The sequence below is a fragment of the Anguilla rostrata genome, chromosome 3 (genome assembly GCF_018555375.3).
Source record: "Anguilla rostrata isolate EN2019 chromosome 3, ASM1855537v3, whole genome shotgun sequence".
NCBI classification, from domain to species: Eukaryota; Metazoa; Chordata; class Actinopteri; order Anguilliformes; family Anguillidae; genus Anguilla; species Anguilla rostrata.
Genome location: NC_057935.1, coordinates 31,686,667 through 31,695,232, shown reverse-complemented (window position 1 = coordinate 31,695,232; position 8,566 = coordinate 31,686,667). Strand labels below are relative to the sequence as shown.

The window sequence follows — 8,566 nt, the reverse complement described above, 5'->3', positions numbered from 1 at the left end:
CAGTTCTTCCCTGTGTCAAGCTCGGCGCAGTTACAGAGCAGACTCGACTCGGTAAGCCTGTTTTCTGAAATACCCCCTTCTCTCTCATTCTGAAACAACAAAACGAAAAACGCTTTTGACAGAAACCGAAGCGTGCTGACGCCATTAGCTTTGAACTGTGGCTGGATATCTAAGACACGTTGATGTTTTATTTTACTTTGCACAGTTCCGGTATTCCAGCTTAAATCGTGTGAGTGATCGCCCCCAAGTGTGACAACGCAAAATAAAGAAATAAATAAATAAACATGTAAGTACATAAGTAAAAGCTTACTGCACCTGGTATTCCCAGGCGGTCTCCCATCCAAGTACTAACCAGGCCCGACCCTGCTTAGCTTCCGAGATCAGACGAGATCGGGCGTTTTCAGGGTGGTGTGGCCGTAAGCGAAGAAAGCCGCAGCCAAAGACGTTTAAATAGTTGCCGTCATGGCAAGCCCTCCTAACATTCAATAGCCTCGCTCCACTATCCGTAATTGCATTTCAGTTATCGACAAACTCATTTGAATTGGGCGAAATTACAATGTTACTAGTCAGAATGACAATTCAAGATTAAAGCCGCAAGCGGCGTTGGGAGGGGTCCAAGCATTGGCAGCATCGCGCCCCCATGGAGCGATTTTAAAATGGCTTTGTCCTCATGATCATATGCCTTCACCCAACATATCTACTGAATATCATGATGATCGTATGAAATATTGATGACTTATGGCCAATTTTGAGATAAGAGACGCTGTCGGATGACTTAGTTACGTCGCCATGGATGTGTCCTGGCCGCTTCCCGTCAAGGCCTTTACTATGTCGTAACACTTAGATGGCATGTCATAACACTTAGATGGTCCGGTCTGCATGCACAGCTGCAGTGTTTCTGCGCCGCAACTAAAAACTAGTGTTGTCACGATACCGAAATTTTGACTTTGATACTGATACCAGGTTTAGTATTACGATACTCAATACTGAAATGATACTTGAAACTTAAACGGTGCTAATTCGATACTCGGTACCTAACAATACTGAAATTACCTTAATAGATCAGAAAGGTAATGTCCACAAGGGTTGACCTCATTTTCTAATTCATGGTTTATTAACAACCTGGTTCATTAACAACCTTTAAGTTGAAGCCTTCTGCAACATATGAATATGCATAGGCCTATAGTGTTACAACACTGAACAATGGAGAAATATGTTAAATATATTTCAGAAATTAAACAGTTGTAAACTAAATAATCTTTAAAACAGGTCTTTCACCTTTAAATAGATTTAAAAACAGCATATTGTAATAACAATACAGCATCTATCTATAATAAAATATTTCCAAATTGGAACACCTATTGCTACTGAAGTGAACTGAGTGAAAGCTTGCGCTGTATCAGGGAAGTGAATGCACAAGCGCAGGTCACCTCACTTGGCAACCTTAGTTGCTACTGGCATCTAGCGAAGATTCTGACAAACTACACTTTTCATCCTCTAAATCAGTAATGCGGGAGACACATTTCCCTGGCTTTTACATTTGACTCAGAACTACCGAACGTCGGAAAATTCAAATACGAAACCGTTTTTTTTTTAAGTACCGAGAAAGTGCTGAAGTTTTGGTATACCGTGCAACACTACGCCAGACACATATTCCAATCCATTGCTCAGTTTAGCAGGGAATGCACATTTCAGAGCGCCCCAGAGACAGATAGAATGATAACACATAAATACACATTTCAAATAATAAATATGACATTGAGAAAAAACGAAACAAAAAAACGAGTTGTCAAGTCGCAACCTACGCGCAGAGCAGCCGACCGTTTTATTTATTTATTAGCACATGAGAAGCAACAGGAATCACAAACGGATTGTCCAAGACAATATATGACCACTCAGTCGCAAAAGGGACATCTGTACGCGTGAAACCAGTGGTAAGATTGTATAATTATTCAAAGTTTAGTCCCAGATATTGAATGTAGAATGACATGGCATAATAAAAAAAAAACTTTGTCTCGTTTATTTCGTTAATCAGTGAGCAGCGCTTTCACTGCTGTATTGGCATATTTCAGGGCTAACGCCGGGTTTATCTTGTTGCTACGGAATATTACAGTAGCCTACATTACAGGCATTTGGCAGACGCTCTTATCCAGAGCGACGTACAACAAAGTTTATAAACATAACCAGGAATAAGTGTGCCGAAAACCGTAGACAGAAATACCGTTCCAAGTGCAGGGAACAACCGCATAGTTCAACTTGGACCCAGTAGGTTAAACTGATTAACGCTAACACAAACAAGAACAGCAACCACGCAGTCTATGAAAACATTCAAGCAATAGTTAAGACGAGTTAAGACTAAGTCACCTACGGAACAACTACCTAGTTACAACCCTAAGCCTACAGTCAATTTAGAGATTAAATTGAGAATACGATTTCTCTCAGCAAAACGACGGATTTAAAGACTAAACGAACTCACCCGATATTGTCTTCAAATGGACCGTATTATTTATTTAGACACTGGCAGACTACAGCATAAATTGCGTCTTCTGTTTATATTCAATATTAGTAATTGCAGCGAGAAACTGCAGCTGTATGTCGTTATGTTATGGTAGCAACGGAACGAAGCGGACTATATATATATGTATTACCGTCATTGTTTCATTATACCAGCGTGTTTTCACGCGTTTACACAGAAACTCAGAACCTATCAATAAAATGGTTTAGCTATTTCTCAGCATAATGACTGATTTAAAAATTAAACGAACTCACCCGGCAATGTCTTCCAATGCTTCCCGACGGTCAGACGGTCCCCTCACTGATATAAACTAGACCCTACGGCAATAGTTAAGAATAGTTAAGTCACCTACGAAACAACTACCTAGTTACAACCCTGAGCTTACAGTCGATTTAGAGATTAAATTGAGGATACGATTTACAGCATAAATTGCGTCTTTTGTTTATATTCAATATTAGTAAATGCAGCGAGAAACTGCAGCTGTATGTCGTTATGTTATGGTAGCAACGGAACGAAGCGGACTATATATGTATTACCGTCATTGTTTTATTATACCAGCATGTTTTCGCGCGTTTGCACAGAAACTAAAAACCTACCAATAAAATTGTTTAGCTTTTTCTCACCATAATGACAGATTTAAAGACTTAACGAACTCACCCGATACTGTCTTCAAATGGATCCATGCCAAAGAAAAGTAATTATTCATCCTCTCAGAAAGCTTTTACTGAAAAACTTTTGGTAGCCTATCCTAGCATGCACTCTAGGTGGCAGTGTCAGACCGTGCTTTCACTGATAAAAACTAGACCCTACGGTGTCGATTTACTTGCGTCGCCATGGTTGTCGTTTGCCGTAAAGAAGTTTACTCGATGTCGTAACCGTTTAGATTTGGAGCTCCAGCTTTTCCGCACCCCACCTAATGAAAAAGTCCAAATGGTGTGCAAACCATACGGCGGACATAGGTGCTCCCAATAGGAAAGTTGTAGAGCACATTCAGATGCATCAGCCGATGAAGTTTTGTGTTGATCTGACTTACGGTGTGGGAGTTATGACCTTTTAAAGTATGATCCTTTGTTATAGCGCCACCATCTGGCCGACAGAGGTGATTTTTAGTGCCTGAGTAGTGGGGGGCCATAGGAACCCACCTACCAAATTTGGTAGGTCTACAACTTATGGCTGCTGAGCCGCAGACATTTTAGCGGAGAAAACTGCCACGCCCCAACTAAAAAGTCTAAATGGCGGGCAAACAATATGGCGGACACAGGTGGTCCCAATGGCAAAGGTATAGAGCACGTTCACATGCATATGTTGATGAAGTTTTGTGTTGATCGGACTTATGGTGTGGGAGTTATGGCCTTTTACGCGTTACCCTTTGTTATAGCGCCACCATCTGGCCAACGCACGTGGTTTTTAGTGCCTGAGTAGTGGGGGCCCATAGGAACCCACCTGTCAAAATTGGTCGCTCCAGGACTTATGGTTGCTGAGCCTCAGACACTTTTAGCGGAGAAAAATAATAATAATAATAAGAATTAAAGCCGCAAGCGGCGTTGGAAGGGGTCCAAGCAGTGGCAGCATCGCGCCCCCTATGGAGCGATTTTAAAATGGCTTTGTCCTCATGATCATATGCCTTCACCCAACATATCTACTGAATATCACGATGATCGTATGATATATTGATGACTTATGGCCAATTTTGAGCTAAGAGACGCTGTCGGATGACTTAGTTACGTCGCCACGGATGTGTCCTGGCCGCTTCCCGTCAAGGCCTTGACTATGTCGTAACACTTAGATGGCATGTCATAACACTTAGATGGTCCGGCGTGCATGCACAGCTGCAGTGTTTCTGCGCCGCAACTAAAAAAGGCGTCACACTAGTGTTGTCACGATACCGAAATTTTGACTTTGATACTGATACCAGGTTTAGTATTACGATACTAAATACTGAAATGATACTTGAAACTTAAACAGTGCTAATTCGATACTCGGTACCTAACGATACTGTAATTACCTTAATAGATCAGAAACGTAATGTCCACAAGGGTTGACCTCATTCTGTACATGTGACTCACCCATCTAACCTGTTTATTTCTGTCATCTACCGCCCCCCAGGCCCCCTGGGAAATTTTCTGGAAGAGCTTGACATCCTGCTCAGCTCCTTCCCTGAGAATGGTGCCCCCCTCATCCTCCTCGGAGACTTCAATATTCACCTTGAAGCCTCCCAGTCTGCAGCCTTCCTTCCACTACTCCACTCCTTCGACCTCTCCCTCCAGCACTCTCCCCCAACCCACAAGGCTGGCAACTTCCTCGACCTCGTATTTTTGAGGAACACCACCTGCACTGGCCTAAACGTCACCCCTCTCCATACCTCTGATCATCATTTTGTTTCCTTCTCACTCCCCCTTCCCTCCCACCCACACCCCTTCTCTCCACCCAGCCCTACTGTCTCTGTCCGCCGTAACCTGTGCGCCCTTTCTCCCTCCTCTCTTGCCCCTTGTGTCACTGCCTCCCTCCCCCCTCTTGATGTCTTCTCTGCCCTTCCCTCTGACTCGGCCTCTGACACCCTGCTATCATCACTCTCCACTGCCATTAATACCCTCTGTCCTCTTGTCTCCAGGCCCACACGCCCATCTCCTCCATGCCCGTGGCTGACTGACGTTCTGCGATCTTCCAGGACTGCCCTGCGTGCAGCAGAGCGGAACTGGAAGAAGTCTAGAATGCCAACGGACCTCTCTGCCTACCAGTCCCTACTGAACTCCTTCTCCTCAGCAGTTGCCACTGCCAAGGCAACATACTACCACTCTAAGATACACAAATCTATTGCTAACCCCAGGCAACTGTTTTCAATTTTCTCCTCTCTCCTCAGTAAACCCTCACCTCCAACTCAGACCTCCCTTACTGCTGAAGACTTCGCAGCCTTCTTCGAAGCAAAGGTCACACTCATCCGCAGCTCCCTTGACCCTCCCGACTCCCCACCCTTCCCTCCCCCCATCCCCTCTATGACCCTCCCACATTCTCCACCTTCTCCCCACTCTCTCTCCCTGATGTCTCCCAACTCTTGCTCTCCCACCGTCCCACCACCTGTGCCCTTGATCCCCTCCCCTCTACCCTCCTCCAGCTGATCTCACCAGAGATCATCCCCTTCATCGCCCACCTGATTAACTCCTCCCTGACTTCTGGCACCTTCCCGTCATCTTTCAAAAGAGCCCACATCACCCCCATTCTGAAGAAACCAACACTGGACCCCTGCCTCACCCAGAACTACAGACCGGTATCCCTTCTTCCATTCCTATCTAAAACTCTCGAACGTGCTGCGTCCAACCAACTTTCCTCTTTTCTTTCTAAACATAACCTCCAAGACCCTCAGCAGTCTGGTTTCAGACCCGGTCACTCGACGGAGACTGCCCTGCTCTCCGTCACTGAGTCTCTCCACGCAGCACACGCAGCATCCCGTTCATCTGTCCTAATTCTTCTTGACCTCTCAGCTGCCTTCGACACCGTTGACCATCCTACACTTCTGTCTTCCCTGACAGAATTGGGAATTTGCGGACCAGCCCTCAACTGGATTGCGTCCTATCTCTCCGGCCGCTCCTTCCAGGTTGCCTGGGCCGGTGCAGTATCAGCTCCTCGTCCCCTCACAACTGGGGTCCCTCAGGGCTCTGTCCTTGGTCCCCTCCTCTTTTCTCTGTATACTAGGTCCCTTGGCCCTGTTATTGCCGCCCATGGCATGTCATATCATCTCTATGCAGATGATATTCAACTTTTCTACTCTTTCTCTCCCACAGACACTCAGGTCTCCGATCGCATATCCGCCTGCCTGAGTGACATCCAGAGCTGGATGACCAAACACCAGCTCAAGCTCAACACAAGCAAAACGGAACTTCTCCATATTCCTTCTCTTACCTCTCCCACTTCTCATCTGCCCATTTCTTTAGGAGTCACTCCCCTACACCCTTCGCAGAGTGCCCGAAATCTTGGAGTTGTGCTGGACAACAGGCTGGCACTCTCTGAGAATATCGCGGCAACCACCCGGTCGTGCAGGTTCATCCTGTACAATATCCGCAGAATAAGACCACTCCTCACCAATTATTCCACACAGCTCCTGGTCCAGGCCATGATACTGTCACGTCTGGACTACTGCAACTCCCTCCTGGCTGGCCTCCCAGCATCAGCCACCAGACCCCTTCAGCTCATCCAGAATGCAGCAGCACGTCTGGTTTACAACCTCCCTCGTGACTCCCACGTCACTCCCCTCCTCATCTCCCTCCACTGGCTACCAGTGCAAGCTCGCATCCGGTTTAAGACACTGGTGCTTGCTTTCCAAGCAGTCAAGGGGTCAGCTCCTGGTTATCTGCAGAAGATGATCAGACCCTACAAGCCGGCCAGATCGCTCCGATCGGCTACTACAGGGCGGCTGATTCCTCCCCCTACACGAGCAGCAACAAGGTCTCGACTCTTTGCAGTTCTGGCCCCACGATGGTGGAACGATCTTCCAGTGGAGGTCAGAACAGCAGAGTGTCTGAGCACCTTCAAACGGAAACTCAAGACGCACCTCTTCTCTGTATACCTCTCTCCTCTTCCCTAAACCCTCTCCCATAACTATTAAAAAAAAATAAAAAAAAAAAAAAAAAAAAATTTTTGGTTCAGACTATCTTGTTTCTCCTTACTGTATGCTACTATAGTAAAGGCTTTTTATCTGCATTTTATTCAATGGACTTAAGTGGACTTGATCCCGAGTTTGGTTACACTGTTGTAAGTCGCTCTGGATAAGAGCGTCAGCTAAATGCCTATAATGTAATGTAATGTAATTCATGGTTTATGAACAACCTTTAAGTTGAAGCCTCTTCAACATATTAATATGCATAGGTCTATAGTGTTACAACACTGAACAATAGAAAAACATGTTAAATATATTTCAAAAATTAAACAGTTGTAAACTAAATAATCTTTAAAACAGGTCTTTCACCTTTAAATAGATTTAAAAACAGCATATTTTAATAACAATATAGCATCTATCTATAATAAAATATTTCCAAATTGGAACACCTATTGCTACTGAAGTGAACTGAGTCAAAGCTCGCGCTGAATCAAAGAGCTGAGTGCACAAGCACAAGTCACCTCACTTGGCAACCTTAGTTGCTACTGCCTTCTAGCGAAGATTGTGACAAATTACACTTTTCATCCTCTCAATCAGTAATGCGGGAGACAATTTTCCGTGGCTTTTACATTTAACTCAAAACTACCGAACGTCGGAATATTCTAATACCGAACCGTTTATTTTTAATTAAAAAAAAAAAAAATTAAGTACCGAGAAAGTGCTGAAGTTTTGGTATACCGTGCAACACTACGTCAGACACATATTCCAATCCATTGCTCAGCTTAGCAGAGAATGCACATTTCAGAGCGCCACAGAGACAGATAGAATAATAACACATGAATGCACATTTCAAATAATAAATACGACATTGAGAAAAAACGGAAGAAAGACTGAATATCAACTCGCGAATTGCGTGCTGCTCGCAAGGAAGCCTACCGTTTAATTTATTTATTTAGACATTGGCAGATGAGAAGAGTTTTAGTAACGCTGACCTATAAAACGCTATTCCAAAAGCAAAATCAGACGTTATACATCGTTAGAAAGCTTATAATCTCACCTACTGAATAAATGAACTGTCAATCAAGCCAAATTGGACTAAGAAGAACAACAACGCCGTACGCAACAGATGTGGTATTACGCACAGCTATTTTTGAAAAAATCCGACATTTCACAAACGGATTATCCAAGACAATATATGGCCACTCATTCGCAAAAGGGACATCTCTACGCGTAAAACCAATGGTAAGATTGTATATTTATTCAATGTGTAGTCCCAGATATTGACTGTAGAATGACGTGGTAATTTCTTTTTTTTTAAGTTAGTCTCGCTTATTTCGTCATTCAGTTAGCAGCGTTTTCACTGCTGTATTGGCATATTTTAGGGCTAATGTCGGGTTCATCTTGTTGCTACGGAATATTGCATTACATTACAGGCATTTGGCAGACGCTCTTATCCACGG

At 44.2% G+C, this 8,566-nt stretch overlaps 1 non-coding gene across 1 annotated transcript; it reads right to left on the bottom strand.

The window, feature by feature from the left end:
* Positions 1-303: 303 nt before the first annotated feature.
* Positions 304-422, bottom strand: LOC135252072 (5S ribosomal RNA). Its single transcript, XR_010329302.1, has one exon. It is a non-coding gene; the product is annotated as a 5S ribosomal RNA (ribosomal RNA).
* Between the last annotated feature and the right edge of the window lie 8,144 nt (positions 423-8,566).